At 49.6% G+C, this 16,289-nt stretch overlaps 2 pseudogenes; both read right to left on the minus strand.

Annotated features, from left to right (window-relative positions):
* Positions 1-7,372: 7,372 nt before the first annotated feature.
* LOC132591853 (ADP-ribosylation factor GTPase-activating protein 2-like) lies at positions 7,373-8,530 on the minus strand (annotated as a pseudogene).
* Positions 8,531-13,559: 5,029 nt separating this feature from the next.
* On the minus strand, positions 13,560-14,103 carry LOC118082799 (serine/arginine-rich splicing factor 7-like; annotated as a pseudogene).
* Positions 14,104-16,289: the final 2,186 nt, after the last annotated feature.

Raw genomic sequence — 16,289 nt, forward strand, 5'->3', positions numbered from 1 at the left:
TGAAAGTAAAAGTTGTCATCTACTACTTATTTTAAAAGAACACTGTTGGTGATTTTAAGTAGAGAATGAGCAGGAAAAGCCCTCCACCCTCCATCTGCAGTAACAGATTCCTCCCTCTCAAGCTATTTCCAGTTTGTTTCCACACTCTACCCTCACAAACATGGGTTCAGCACTGCACAGAGGGGGAAGCAGTTGGGGCTGGATAGGAATGGAGAAGTGGCAGGCAGAGAAAGGCTAAAACAGCCCTCACACTGCAGCTTTTTCCTAAACTGGCCCCCTTCAAGCTGCTTCCCCCCTTCATTTTAAAGAAGCAGTGATTGTATCCACATGCAATGGTAACTTGATTCTGACAAAACAGGAAAGGGAGTTTGCCTGTTGTGGCTTCTCCTGAAACTCAGCAACCTAGAAGGGGCAATGCAGGCCAGCAGACAGTGGGCGAAGGTGGTGAGCTTAAATGTCATGTACTGATTTGAACCAGCTAGCTAATGCATAGCTGCCAAGTTTTCCCTTTTCTCGCGAGGAAGCCTATTCAGCATAAGGGAAAATCCCTGTAAAAAATGGATAACTTGGCAGCTATGGCTAATGGCAGGCTTCTAGGGAGAATATTCTTGCTGTGCTAGAAGACAAGATACACAAACAGGTAAACCAATACCTTTTCTTGGCCTTTCAACTTTCCTTGGAGGCCATATCAGAAATACCCAAGAAAGGAAAAGCTCAGTCAAGAATCTTTCCTAATATGCTGCCCTGTGCAAGGCCAAAATTTGGCACCCCCAAAATGGATCTTCTCAATTTTGCAACTCCTTTGCTTGGTGCCCTGTGTGGGGCAACTGCCTGAACCATCCTAAATCCAGAGCTGCCCCCCCCCCACCAAGCTGCATTATCCAGAGTCAAACTGCTACACACACCCCAGCGATGGCTCTCCAGGGATGGAGACGGCCCACTCTAAATCCCAGGTGCTGAACCTGAGCCTCTGCATGGAAAGCAGGCACTCTCCACCCAGAGCCTGGTCTACCTAGAAGTTGGCCAGATTGGCACCCACCAACAGCTCAGGACCAAGGGGTGTGCAGAACCCACCTGCCCATGGTGCGCGCGCACACCTGGGCAGTTGCAAGAGGAGTGCGAGAGGCAGGGGCGTCCAAATGGGAGTGTCTCCTCTGGGTGCCTCCGGGATAGAATCCAGCAGTTGGTGGGGAGGGCATTACAGCACCCCGGGGGGGAACAGACCCGACCCCTCTGGCCACGGGGGGGGGGAGTCACTGGCAGAGAGCCAAAGGGGACCCAAAGCAAACTTCTTGAGTTTCTTGTCCATGTTCTCGGGGGGGGCGATGCTGACCCCCCCTCCTTGCCAAGGGAGCCTCGGGGCGCCTCTGCCTGACAGCCCTCCCTCCTGAAGCGCAGCCGCCGCCTCGGACGGAGCCTGGCTCTGGCCCCTCCGGCGCCAGCCTCCTCCTGGAGCACCGGGTCACGGCGTGGTCCGGAGAGCCAGACTCCACCTGGCCGAGCAGGAGCGGCCGCCGGCGGCGGAGCGGGGACGAGAGAAGCGCCGGCGTGGCCATGGCAGGCGAGGGGAGCCAAGCCGGATTCCTTCCGCGGCGGCGGCTGCTGCTTCGGAAACCAGAAGCCGGCCCTACCCCGACCACGCATGCGCGTTGCCAGGGGGGAGGAGGAAGCAGCGGGGAGGGGCGGCGCCAAAGGGTTTTCCAACGACACCACCGGCTCCCGAGCGCAGCTTCCGACAGGCGTGGAGGAGGAGCCGAAGTAGCCCGCGTTTGGCGCCGCTTTGTTTTAAAGGCTTGGAGGTAACCGCGTAATACAAGATTAAAACACAAAATGCATAAGGAAAACAAAAGCGGAACAAAAGAAGAACCGCCTCCCACCCACCACACGTTCCAAAGGATATAGGATGTTGGTCAGCCAAAGGCCAGCCTGGTTGAAGAGAAATGTTTTCGCCTGGTGCCTTAGGTGCCTCCCAGGGGAGAGCATGCCTGGTTTAACTCTTTCCGTTGAAATACCTCGCAATAAGTGGAGGTGGAGCAATGAATCATAGAACTGTAGAGTTGGAAGGGACCCTAGGGTCATCTAGTCCAGCCCCCTGCAATGGCCGGGGGGCCTCGAACCCATGACCCTGAGATTAAGAGTCCCAGGCTCTACTGACTGAGCTGTGAACCCATTCTAATTTTATACCTGGTTTTAAGACCGTTGGGGAGTAGGGTGAGTGACAAGCCCCACTTGGGGAGCCCCAAAATGGTGAAAGCAAGAACTCCATTAGTATTTTGGTGGTGGTAAAGGTTTTGTGCCTTTAAAGGCCGTGTAAACATAAAATGAACAGCTTCAACCCTCCATGGAGGAGACTCAGGCTATGTACAAACAATATCTTTGAAGCACATTTCGAGTCCATTTCTCCCGCTTAAAGAATTCCGGGCAAAGCTGCTGAGAATTGTAGCTCTGTGAGGGGAAAAACTACAATGCCCAGAATTCTTTGAGGCAAAGAATGTGCTTCCAATGTGCTTTAAAATACGGTGTTTATGCATAATAGGCTTGAATTTCTGCCTGTTTTATCGTGAAAGACGACGCCTAGATATTTTAGGCAGTGGACCTGTTCAGTTTTCTGGCCGCGTATGCTCCATGTATAGTTCTTAGGGCGTTTAGCGAAAGACATTATTTTTGTCTTTTGATAATTAATAGTGAGATGGGCTTCTGTACAGTATTCCGCTAATGATCGTAGTGCCCTCCGTAGCCCAATTGGGGTCCTCGATAAGACCAGAGCGTCGTCCGCGTATAGAAGGATAGATATATGCCTATGTGCCAATTTAGGAGAGTGAAACTGTGGCCCTTTTACTTTTGATACAATGTCGTTTATATAGTAGTTAAACAGAAGAGGAGCTAGGACACAACCCTCAGCTGCTCTTGGGGGCCAACCTTAACATCCTGCCACCTAATTTGACGACAGCCGAAAGAGTACAGTCCAAATTCCTTAGAGCGGCCTTACAAATGCCCCCGTGTGTGTCAAACGCGGCCATACGACTAGAAACAGGCCTGACCTGCGTGGAGGCCAGAGTGTGGATGCAGGCTTGTAATCTATGGCTGAAACTTCACATGAACCCTCAGGGCCTACTTCTGTTGCTAGTGAAAGATAACTATCAATCCCTCTGGAGCAAGACCATAGTGAATAAGATGCTGAGTATAGGCCTCAACCCATCCAGCCTTATGTCACGGGATCTTAATACAGCAAAGACCCTTATTAAACAGAGGATTATAGATATAGAAAGACAGAAGGATTTGAGTAAAGTGCCTCACTTTCTAATTGAGGAGGAAAGGAGATACTTGGCCCGCCCAGCCAGGTATTTATTCCACCTGGAAATACCCTCTCATAGAAGAGCATTCACTTTGGCCCATAACCGCATAATGCCTTCAGCAGTTCTCCAAGGGAAGTACAAACGGATCCCTTTATGTGAGAGATGCTGCCTGTGCGGATCAGGAGAAATGGAATCTATCGGCCATATACTTCTGCGATGCTGCTTCTACGAGGAAGTGCGAGGCGAGCTTATCCACACTATACTGGCAGAGCTACCTGGATGCTCGGATAATTTCTATATAGAGTGGCTTCTTTCCGTCGCTAACTCTAATGTGTCAGCGAAGGTAGCCAAATTCTGTGCTAGAGCCATAAAAATTCGGTCTAATCTAATTAGCAGTGTCCAAATATCTTCAGAACATCTTCAGGACTAGCTAAAGAGGACCCAGTGATATTAACTGCTGCAGTCTACCCCCCTAAGTAGTAACACTCCCTTTAATCAGTTTTCTTTTAAACAATTGTTAAAACCTATACTTATTGCCTATTTTTATATTTTTATTGTTTTTCTTTTATTGTTTTTATGTACTGCATATTTATGTGTGTGCTGGTCAAGAACCGTAACAATCAATCAATCAATCAATCAATCTGCCTGTTTTAAATGACTTTTAACAAAGCTGTTCACACAGTTCCCTTTTAACATACCTCCCTTACTGTCTTTTAAAAAGATTTATCCCTAAGCATAATCTCTCTTTTCTCCTTCTATCCTGAAAAATCATATTAAAACCCTTGGGCAGCAGGGAGGGAAACATATAAAATCATTTTTAAAAAACAAAAATCGCCCCATTTCTATTCAAGCAGGCTCTTGCACGGAATGTCCCTCAGTGCAATGTAGAGCAGTGCAGAAAGCATCTGTCAACCTGCCCTGATTTATTGATATTCCCCATGTTTCCTCCCACTTCTTAACCTGCATGGGGAAGTTTCTGATCGGAACCCGAATTGTGCAGTTGTATAGAGCTCTATACGCAGGTTAAACCACAGAGCCTAGGGCTTGCCGATCAAAAGGTTGGTGGTTCGAATCCCAGCGACTGGGGGAGCTCCCGTTGCTCGGTCCCAGCTCCTGCCAACCTAGAAGTTCGAAAGCACGTCAAAGTGCAAGTAGATAAATAGGTACCGCTCCGGCGGGAAGGTAAACAGCATTTCCATGCACTGCTCTGGTTCGCCAGAAGCGGCTTGGTCATGTTGGCCACATTGACCTGGAAGCTGTATGCCAGCTCCCTCGGCCAGTAAAGCGAGAATGGCAAACAGCAGAGACGTTTTTATGATATAGAGTAAAAGGTGGGCTGCGCAAGGTAACTTAGCTGGATTTGTAGCTTCTTCACTGTCCAAATCAAATCCAAAGAGTGCTGGAAAAGAGAGACTGGTGGGGTGCCACAGAGTTTTGTCCTGAAGCCATTGTTGTTCAACATATTTATAACCATCTGGCCTAGCGGGCGGGGCCCACGCTCACCAGCCCTTCTGAAGAGGCTCCTCATGAGGCTGGAAGAACATGGCCCGGCTATGAGGTGGGAAGGCAGCTCCCTGTGAGGTCCTTTCCTCCTGGCCTAGGGGGCGAGGCCCAGACTCACCCAGCCCTAGACAGAGGCTCCTCATGAGGCCGGAGGAACATCGCCCAGCTAATGTTTGATTGATTGATTGATTTTAATATGCTGTACACCGCTTTGATATTTTTATTAAAAATATAAAGTGGTATATAAATTAAAAAATAAATATAAGAAAGAAAGAAAGGACCTGGACAGAGGAATTGAGGGGATGCTAATCAACTCTGCAGATGATAGCAAACAGGAAGGGTTAGTCAGTGCCACAGAAAACCAGACTGGAGAATTGCGCCCAAACTAACAAAATGAATTTCAGTAGGGAAGAACCAGCTGCACAAATATAAGATGGTGGACACCTGGCTTGCCAGTAGCACATGTGAAAAGGATCTAGGAGTCTTAGTAGACCACAAGTCATGAGTCAACAGTGTGGTGCAGCGGGGGGACGGGACTACTGCTATTCTAGGCTGCATCAACAGAAGTGTATTGTGACCTTCAAATATCTAAGGGACTGTCACATGGAAGAGGGAACAAGGAGATTCTGGCTAAACATCAGGAAGAACTTTCTGACAAAGCTGTCCGACAGTAAAACAAATTCCAACAAAAGGTGGTGGACTCTCCCATTTACCCCACTCTAACACAGAGCAACTTCCTTTGTTCTGCTAAGGACAGCATTAATGCTTCAAAAAACTTGCCTGGCTAGTTTAGGGTTGCCATACGTCCAAAATTTCCCAGACATATTCGGAATACTGCAGTCGGAAGCAGTGTCCATGTGGAAATCACACATACATACAAAAAAAAATCTGGGAAAATCCAGACATACATGGCAACTCATGTCAGCACTGTCATTCCCCCCCCCCCCCCCCGGGCTCAAAAACTTCAAAAATTAACCAAAAAACCACTTCTTGAGCTACACAACTTTTCTGTCCGGATTGTCACTGTTTGAAATATAGCTCAACAATGGAATCCTCCATTAGATTTTAACAGGGTTGTAGAATGTGGGTGGGGGCTCCTGGGGTATTGGCTCTAGACACATTTTTCTGTTGGGTGCTGCTCTGCTCTGCCCTGCCCTGCCCAGCCCTGTGCCAGTTTCCAAGTCTGGGATCTGATCTCAATGATTTGCCAGGCGGAACACTGTGACAGAAACCAGAGCGCACAGAAACGCTGTTTACCTTCCCTCCACAGTGGTACCCATACTTGCACTGGTGTGCTTTTGAACTGCTGGGATATCCCAGAGCTGGGATAGAGCAATGGGAGCTCACCCCGTCATGTGGATTTGAGGCACAGTGGTTTAGACCAAAGTGCCGCCCGCATATGAGAGGACATACCTATTTTCAATAGAAAAATGTTGGAGGGTATGGAACAGGACATCCCCAGGGCTCTTTTTTCAGCCGGAATGCACTGGGACTCAGTTCCAGCACCTCTCAGTTGGACATCATTGCCATTCTAAGAGAACAAGGGAGATGTTCATGGTGACTTCTGGCACCTCTTTTTCTAGAAAAATAGCACTGGACATCCTCATTTTCATCAGATAAATGTTGGAGGGTATGGTGAAATTATGATTGAGGGTGGTTAAAAAAAGAAATAGTGGTACTGATAAGTCACTCCTTCTGATCCTCCAACTGGGGCAAGGGTCTAATCTCAGATGCGCAGAATCGATCTGCGCAGCTTGCACAGAATCGCTCTATTGGCGCTTTGCGCACGTGCAAAAGCATGCCTTCAGGGAGCTTCAGGTTGTGCATTTTCGGGGTGTGCACCGCACCAAACCCAGAAGTACCGGAACGGGTTACTTCCAGGTTTCCGTGCTTTCCGCATGCGCAGAAGCACTGAATTGCGACCCACGCATTGTGAACCCTGTGGGTTGTGAACGTGCCTCCCGCACGGATCACGTTCGCAACCGGAGCATCCACTGTAGCACCAAAATAATAGTGTAAATATGACCAGTACACCATGTCAACTTCTAACTACAGTATCATAATATTTATTTATTACAGTGAAGCCTTACATCTATTTGTTACACCTGCCTCTCATAAAAACAAAAATAAAATACCCATGACTGAAGAAAATTTTTCAATGTGGAATAGGAAGGGGAAAATGTAAAGGAAAAGACTTCTTTACTAGAAGCTTCTAGATCAGGAAGTTCTGCCTAAAACGCGGAGGCTGAGTCACAATCCCTTCAGAGAAAATGTCTGTATGTAGCCTGAGAAAAGCTGAGCTATGGAACTCCTTGCCACAAGGAAATGTGACAAAAAAAACCAAAAACAAATTCAAAAGTTGTATAAATATGGGTGGAAAATGATGTCCGTAACTGCCCGTTGATTTTGTTAAACCTCGCTTCCATCTGCCACCATTTGCCCTGCACCACCATCTTTTTGGGCCTCAGTATTTTTCAGTCATCTCAAGTGGGCTCTGGGGGTTGACAGCTGTACTATGGCAACACACACCACATGTGATCATATACAGTAAATTCTGTGTATTTGACATTGGACTACTGTACTGAGATCTTGCTCTCTGTCTCTCTTCTGTTGGTGGGTCTTTCACCAATGGGCCGATAGTGATGTCTGTCTCCTCTTCCCCTTTGTCAATCTCCCAGGTGTTGTCTGTTTCCCACTGCGAGCCAAAAGCATCTCCTAACGAGAAGGGATTATCTTTGTACTTGGGTGGTCCGGATGTAAAACTTCCAGTGTCTTCAAACATATCCAGCTGGGACCGAGAGGACTTTGCAGTCACTGGTGTTTCTTATTCTATCTTTTGCATCTTGGAAAGGACAGAGTGCGAGATGGAACTCCTGGACACCAATCCCATGCCCAGTCTCTCAGCTTGTTCACGCTCTTTTCCTTCCAGGTTCTGGAGTTTCTTCTCCTCCTTCCGATCAATCTGCAACTCCTGGTATGCCAGTCTCATTGAGGCAACTAGGGACTCCTCAGCTTGCTTCTTGCACTCTGCAGCCTGTTGTTCCCTCATCTTTTCAGCCACCTGGGTCTGTCGTTCAATTTCAGTGAAACTCTGGCTGCTCACTTTTTGAGCTCCAAGACCCTTTTTGGCCCCCAGCCCTTTCTTTGTAGCACCTGGCTTCTTTCCAATGAGTGAAGGTTTTATTTCAAGAGACCCTTTAGGAGAAGTGCTCAGCAGGTTGATAGATGGACCCTGGTCAGGCTGTTGAGCTTCATTCTTCTCAATAGACTTTGCTGTTCTCTCCAATTCTAGTGAAGGCTCCACTGTGCTCTGGCCTGTTTCAGCGACATCCCAGGTATTACAAGCCTGTGTATGTTCCAAGAAGAAATCGGCATCACTCTTTTTTGGAGAGTGGCCTGCAGTTCCACTCAGCCCATCAAACAGGAGATCATTCCCATAGTTGGCCATCGCAGCAGCTGCCAGCTGCCGGATCTTCTCCCGTTACATCTGGGCCGTGCGGCTATTATACTTGGCACTGGCATCTGTGGTGGTGCAACCATACTGGCGGGAAAAACATTGGCATTGCTACCCACTTGCATACACCTCAGCTGAAACCAGCTCCAGTTGAAATCAAGCTCTGTGGACCGGATAAAGCTAAGATGCACACCCAGCGACCGGTGAACCCCAGAGCAGTCAATGCAGAGAAACACTCCATAGGTGATGCTGGCCCAGCTCGGGTTCTTCACACCGCAATCAATCATCATATTCGTGCCACATTTCAGGTATATACCCATGGGGCAGGTTTAGGGAGGGGTTTAGGGGGGAGGGGTAGGTTCAGGGAGGGGTTTAGGGGGGAGGGGGCAGGGGGCAGGGGGCAGGTTCAGGGAGGGATTAAGGGGGGAGGGGGCAGGTTCAAGGAGGGTATTTTAGAGGGAGGGCTCAGAGGGCAAGGGGGCAGGGCATGGGGACGTTTAAGGGAGGGACAGGGCACGTGGGAAGGTACCAGGGAGGGAGGGGGCAGAGCTGGGATGGGGGCAGGGGTTAAAAGGGAAATAAAGGGTCTCTTGAAGGGAGGGCTCAGGGGGCAAGGGGACATGGAAAGGGGGCGTTTAGGGGTGACGGGGCATGTGGGAGGGATTAAAGGGTGGAGGGGGCAAATTGAGGGAGGATGGATTAAGCGGTGGTGGGGGCAAGGTGAGGGAGGAGGGAAGGGGTGGAGGGGGCATAGTCATGGAAGGATTAGGGGGGCATATTTAGGGAGAGTTTAAGGGGGGAGGGGACATATAGGATGGTGTCAGGGGCAAGGGGGTATATTTAGGGAGGGGATCAGGAGGGTAGGGGGCATATCTTGGGAAAATGTAAGGGGGGAAGGGGCATTTTCAGGGGTGGGCTGAAGGGAGAGGGAGCAGAGGAGTGGGACAATTTCGGAGGGGGAGTCTGGGGGGAGGGGGGTGTTTTCAGGTAGGTGTTGAGGGGGGTGTCAGGGGGGAGGGGGATTTTTTCAGGGCGGATGTCTGGGGGCGGGGGAGCATACTCAGGGATTTGTGGGTAGGGGGCATGTTCAGGGATGGGCTGAGGGGAGAGGGAGCAGGGGGGAGGGGCAAATTCGGAAGGGGACTCAGGGGGGAGGGGGCAGATTCGGGGTGGGTTTTAGGGGTGAGGGGTGGGAGGTGCCTGCAATGTGGTTCATCAATTTCCTGTGAAAACAGAACAAAGAAAAAACACCTTTTGATTATGGAACATGGGTAGGAGTTGTGAATGTTCCTGTTATTAAACTCCAACATATATCCAATACTATCTTTTTAATCCTAAACCTAATAGTGAAAGATAGTGGAAACTGAATGCAGATTTCCAAGAAATAGCAAGGAGAGACAAGAGGGCCTTCTTAAATGAGCGATGCAAAGAAATAGAGGAAAACAATAGAAAGGGAAAAACCAGAGATCTGTTCAAGAAAATTGGAGATATGAAAGGAACATTTCGTACAAAGATTACCATAATAAAGGACAAAAGTGGTAAGGACCTAACAGAAGCAGAAGACATCAAGAAGAGGTGGCAAGAATACACAGAGGAATTATACCAGAAAGATATGGAGGTCTCGTACACCTCAGGTAGTGTGGTTGCTGACCTTGAGCCAGACATCCTGGAGAGTGAAGTCAAATGGGCCTTAGAAAGCGTTGCTAATAACAAGGCCAGTGGAAGTGATGATATTCCAGCTGAACTATTTAAAATTTTAAAAGATGATGCTGTTAAGGTGCTACACTCAATATGCCAGCAAGTTTGGAAAACTCAGCAATGGCCACAGGGCCGGCTCTAAGGGTAGGCTGGGTGGCACGGCGCACCAGGGCGCCGGACCGCCAGGAGCGCCGTGCCGGTGTGCCCATAGGCGTGCTGCGCTTGCACTCAACAGCGGCAGCCGCAAACAGCCGCGCAGTGACCGGTCCGTCCGCAGCAAAGGCGCCCGGAGCACGAGGCGCCCGCAGCAGGCTAGTCAGCTGAGGTGAACTAGGAGGACTCCATTTTGGCGCCCCTCCCCTCCGCCGCCGCATCATTCTAACCCCTCTGTGAGCCAATAGGGCTCCAGGGGGGGGGCGGAGTTCTCCTACTTTGAAATTGGCGCGCTTCCTCCCCTCAGCAGCAAACGGCTGGAGGAAGTGGTGCGTGCGCCTGCTGCTGCCTGCCTGCCTGGACTGGTGGCCTGGCCGTCTGGGCCTGGTGGCTGCTGCCTGGCTGGGCCTCTGCCTGCCTGAGCCTCGTGTCTGCTGCCTGGCTGGGCCACTGCCTGCCTAAGCCTGGTGGCTGCTGCCTGGCTGGGCCACTGCCTGCCTGAGCCTGGTGTCTGTTGCCTGGCTGGGCCGCTGCCTGCCTGAGCCTGGTGGCTGCTGCCTGGCTGGGCCACTGCCTGCCTGAGCCTGGTGGCTGCTGCCTGGCTGGGCCGCTGCCTGCCTGAGCCTGGTGGCTGCTGCCTGGCTGGGCCGCTGCCTGCCTGAGCCTGGTGGCTGCTGCCTGGCTGGGCCGCTGCCTGCCTGAGCCTGGTGGCTGCTGCCTGGCTGGGCCGCTGCCTGCCTGAGCCTGGTGGCTGCTGCCTGGCTGGGCCGCTGCCTGCCTGAGCCTGGTGGCTGCTGCCTGGCTGGGCCACTGCCTGCCTGAGCCTGCCTGGTGGCTGCTGCCTGCCTGAGCCTGGTGTCTGCTGCGTGCCTGGGCCTGCCTGGTGGCTGCTGCCTGCCTGAGCCTGGTGTCTGCTGCGTGCCTGGGCCACTGCCTGCCTAAGCCTGGTGTCTGCTGCCTGGCTGGGCCACTGCCTGCCTGAACCTGGTGGCTGCTGCCTGGCTGGATCGCGCGCCTCCAGGTACCCTGCTGCTTTGGGGCAAGTGGGGTGGTGGGGGAGTTTGTAAGGGCCAGGGGCTTTAATTGGAGAGGCATTGCGACCCCCCGCCCCACTCTGAGTGGCGAAGGGCTGGCTTGGGGAGGGACTGGCTTGAAGATAATCACTAAGTTAATGATTACTTTTGCATCAAGCAAAAGCACCTACCCTAGTGCTGAAGGCAATTGCATGCAATTGCAGCTTGCAAAAACAGTGCTTAGCATGATTACTTTTGCATTTTATTTTATGGCTACGTCCTAAAATAGGGGAAACACGGTATGTGTGGCATCTGCAGAGGATTTGAAAGTGATACCAGATTCTGTGACTGTAGATTAAATATGTTTGCATGGTCCATTATCAGAGTTATAACTATGTTCATTTCTCGAAAGAAGGTGGCTCATGCTTAAGGGAGTGCTTGAGTGGGAAGAGGGCAACCAAAATGGTCAAAGGCCTGGAAATGATGCCTTATTAGGAAGGGCTTAGGGAGCTGGGTATGTTTAGCCTGGAGAAGAGAAGGTTAAGGGTTGATATGATAGCCATGTTCAAATATATGAAAGGATGTCAGAGAGGAAGGAGAAAGTTTGTTTTTTGCTGCCCCAGAGAAGTGGACATGGAACAATGGATTCAAGAAAGAAGATTCCACCTAAACATTAGGAAGAACTTCCTGACAGTGGGAGCTGTTCGGCAGTGGAATTTGCTGCCAAGGAGTGTGGTGGAGTCTCCTTCTTTGGAGGTCTTTAAGCGGAGTCTTGACAGCCATATGTCAATGCTTTGATGTTGTTTCCTGCTTGGCAGGGGGTTGGACTGGATGGCCCTTGTGGTCTCTTCCAACTCTGATTCTATATGGAAATCTTTCATGATACGTCTTCCATTGCAGTTTAAACTGATGTTCCTTTCTAAGCACAGGGAAATTGCCCTAGTAAGACTTAATAGTAATAGTAGGATGTTTAGGATTGCAGCCCAAGGCAGGTAAATTGTGTTTTCGATTCTTCCTTCTCCTTTTTACTTCCCCAAGCCCTAAGCAGAGATAATATGTAAGTGGTGTCAGCTCCCTAAAAAGGTCAACAACTCTGCGAAATGGGGGGGGAGGGGCGCCAGAGGGATCTTCGCACCACAGCGCCAGATAGGCTTAAGACGGCCCTGAATACATCTGCTTTTTGTAGTTAAATTTTGTTTTCGAGGAAATCAGGTGTTGCCTGTTTGTGACTGTATAAAAATATTGTGCATCCACCAGTCGGTGTGCAGGTTGCGAGCCGATTGCACTGCACCTTTGCTTAGCATATGCTGAACAAATAAATCTTGTTGTAACCTGCCTGCCATGTTGCCTTTTTGTGTTGGTTCCATTGCTCCTATTACCCGGGTGGCACTTAGGTCCTACATCGCCACCTTCTCCCCGCCATGCTCAATTGCATAAATTCCTATTACGTTGCTCTCTCTCTCTCTCCTCTTCTCTAACCTAAACGGCTCCAGACCCTGCTCGCCATTTCCCCTCACATCGTTGCTTACATCCTGTGCAAGGTTTGATTTTTACTTTCTAAATGCCACACTTGTTTTTATTTTAAGAAGGCGTACATGTGCCTGAATAGGCAACTCCACCCCCCAGTCCTTTCCTCAAAGCATTCCCCCGCACCCCCGCCTGATCTTCTCTTCCTCCCCTTTACAGGACCTCTTTTTGCAGCAATGAAGAGAGTGAAAACAGGAAATGCCTACAGATCATTCCGGCTCCCTTTCTTTTAAATCAACCCCCCCCCCCATCCCCGAGAAGGACCTAGTTTCAGTCCAACGAAGGAAACTGGTGATAAAGAAACCTTTGGCAACTAAACAACTTGACTTCTTCTCCTGCATTGGGGAGTGGGCTATTGGGCTCAGAGAAGATCTCTTTCCAGGATAGGAATGCCGCAACTGGCTTTTTTCTGTGTTTGAGAGGCAGGGGAGACACCCTCCTGACCTCACCCCAACCCCCCAATTCCAGTTTAAATACTTGTTCGCAATAGCCCCCTTTCTCCCCATGGGCTTGTTAAAAATTTGTTTGTATGGATCACCTTGTTGGTTCAGATCATGGGAAGGCAAACTAAGGCCCGGGGGCCGGAACCGGCCCAATCGCCTTCTCAATCCGGCCCGCGGACGGTCCGGGAATTGGTGTGTTTCTATACCTGAGTAGAATGTGTGCTTTTATTTTAAATGCATCTCTGGGTTATTTGTGGGTCATAGGAATTCGTTCATTTCCCCCCACCCAAATATAGTCTGCCCCCCCACAAGGTCTGAGGGACAGTGGACTGGCCTCCTGCTGAAAAAGTTTGCTGACCTCTGATCAAGATCCTTGCTGCGTTCCCTAGAAAAGGTTTTCATCACCAAAATCCTTACATTTGTCAATAACACCAAGAAATCCCTTAAAATAACATAATCAAAATTCTTCCTATCATGTTATTTGCAATTCAAGACTCACACTCCTTTGAGGGCTTCCTGATGGCAAACGACTCTGAGGGAAGAGTGATCGGGATCTCTGAGCAGAGACAGCCCTGGATCTCTGGGCACGACTTCGGCTACGTGAGCGAGAATATCTCCTTCCTCTGGACCGTGAAGTGCTTCTTCTCTGACGACTATAGCGATGACAGTCATAAGCATAATGGTCTTTCTCGCCATACTCGTAACATCTATTATTGGGATCAAATGGCCGGCGTGCTGTGGCTCTATCATAGCGAAACCGGCGAAACTCCACTCTAACCCTAGAGCCACAGATCACTCTTCCATCTAGCCCACGAACTGCATCTTCAGCATCTTTTGGGTCTTCAAACTCAACAAACGCAAATCATGGAGGATTTTGCGCAATCCATACTTTGTGTAATGGTCCGTAGTAGCTGAAAGCTCTCTCAAGTTCACCTTTACCAGCACCAGTTCCTAGATTACCAACATATACTTTGGTTTCTCCACCGTAAAGGCCATAACGCGACATCTTCACCTGAGCAGGGTGGAAAGCCCAACCGTCTTCCAACAGCTTTGCTTCTGAAGCATCACATTGGAATTCTCTGGCGTCTCCAGGGACACTGGAACCCAGGCATTGTGACACAAATGGCTGCAAATCCCAGGCAACCAAATGGGGATCCTTCAATTTGTGGGTCAAAGTAAACCTCTCCAGCGGTCTGTTTAACTTTGGCCCACAAGGCCATTTTCCCACCGTCACACTCACCTGGTCCATGGGAGATGATGAATTGGGCAGGAGTTTTGGATCCCTCTTCAGTTAGCTGCATAGACTCAGTATCCAGTCACTGTGTGCTTTCTCCAACTCTGCTGATTCCCTCATAGATTTGGGGGCATTTGGGGACAGCACTCCACTGGTTTCTCTTCCTCGGCCTTCATTGGTTCATTAATTGAAATGTCAATTTGCTCAGAGCTCCCCACTCCACCCCCTTTTAAATCCTTTCCCCCCTGGATGCAAAAGGACAGAAAGGGGGGGCTATCTCAACAAGAAGTCCCATTCCTTCCAAATGGAAGCAAAACAACAACCCCAGTTCCAAGGCTTTCTGTGCATACTAGTGGAACCAAAGCCTTTTGCTTCCACCCCTGGCAATCCCCCAGAATGTCTCCTTTATGCCCTCACTGCTAGCTGGGCAGCCAGAGCAAGAGGCCCTCTACCTTCAAGAGAGGGTCTCCATAGCAGGTGTCCCTCTTTGCAGGTCAACGTCCCTCTCCTGATAGGCTGGAGGAAGCAGATGCTACCTATTTTAAGGCCTGCCCTATTCTTCCGACTGTAAATTGTTCTAACTTATTTCAAGGCTGCATTTTTATATTGTTGTAACCTCCCATCGGACCACATGCCTCTTAGCAATTGTCACAACTTTGTAAGGTTAGGTGCATAGGCATTGGCTTAGTGAAATGTGGGTGAGGTGAGGTGTGGGCATCACCTGCCCCTCCAGGTACAAGGGTATTCTGGTAAAGGAATCTGCGGGTCTGGATCTCATCCGAAGTCTGCTTGGGAGGCTAGGGCCATGCCAGGACCCAGCGGGAACCCCGGGGTGAGCTTCAGAGTTCCCTCTGTTGGTGGTTTACTCTTCCAGACTTCCTGCAAGGCGGGCAGGAGTCAGATACAGTTATTGCCAATGCCTAAGCCAATACCACTCACATTGCTGTAATCAAAGTTGTGGCCTAAATTTTGCCCATAAACCTTTGCCCATTAAAATTCTGTCTCAATGTGTTTTTATTATTCTAGGGGTGCGCTGGGACCTTGATGCGCAACTGAATTCTGTGATGATAGTGAGCTTAGAGCCATGAATGCAAAAAACAGTTTAGAGACGTAGATCAGGAGAGTACTAACTATGAGCCCCATTTTTCACATTTCCCCCTTTCTTTTCTAGGCTTTCCAGGCTGAGATGAGCTCTTTCACTGCTGTCCCTCTCCCAGAGTCCTCCCCCTCGCCCACTGCCTCCCCCCCCCTGCAGACCCCTGTTTGAAAAGACAGAAAAGGTAAGACCCCTCGGCAGGGCTGGATTTAGATGAAGAGAGGCCCCAGGCCACTCCATTTGTGAGCCCCCCCATCCCCCACCCTCATGACTAGAAGAAAATGGAAGTGTTATAAACAAAATTGAGTGAAGCGAAGAATGATGATGGGTATTTAAAATTCTGCAATTCTCAATTTCTCCTCTAAAGGACATAAGATGTTATTGTTAACTTAATTACCATGGTGATTTTTTAAAATGCCTAGAATTAACACTGAAAAACTTTTGCAATTACTGAACATTGTAAATCTGTTGTGGAATACAGTCAAACCTCAGGATACGTCCGCTTCATGTTGCGTCTTTTCAGGTTACGGACCCATGTGCAGAAGCGCCATATTGCGTCACGCGCGTGCAGAGATGCGGCACTTCACGTTGCGGCCTTTTCATGTTGCCAACGGGCCGCTGGAATGGATCCCGTTCGCAACATGAGGTACCACTGTAAGCATTAATTTTTAGGAAAATGAAGTTGTAATGTTATCCTGAAAAAAACACACCTTGAGTTTATAAATTATATTGCCTGGGAAGTGTAAATACGTAGGGCCGGCCCTCGCTAGCAATCAAAGCAGGGGGGGGGGGGGACTTCGACTGCTCAGGACAGGCTAGCAGTTAAAGCCTGAAAGGATTAAGATTGGATTTAAAGATAAGGAGTGAATGAG

This window comes from Zootoca vivipara, chromosome 3, assembly GCF_963506605.1.
Source record: "Zootoca vivipara chromosome 3, rZooViv1.1, whole genome shotgun sequence".
NCBI lineage: Eukaryota > Metazoa > Chordata > Lepidosauria > Squamata > Lacertidae > Zootoca > Zootoca vivipara.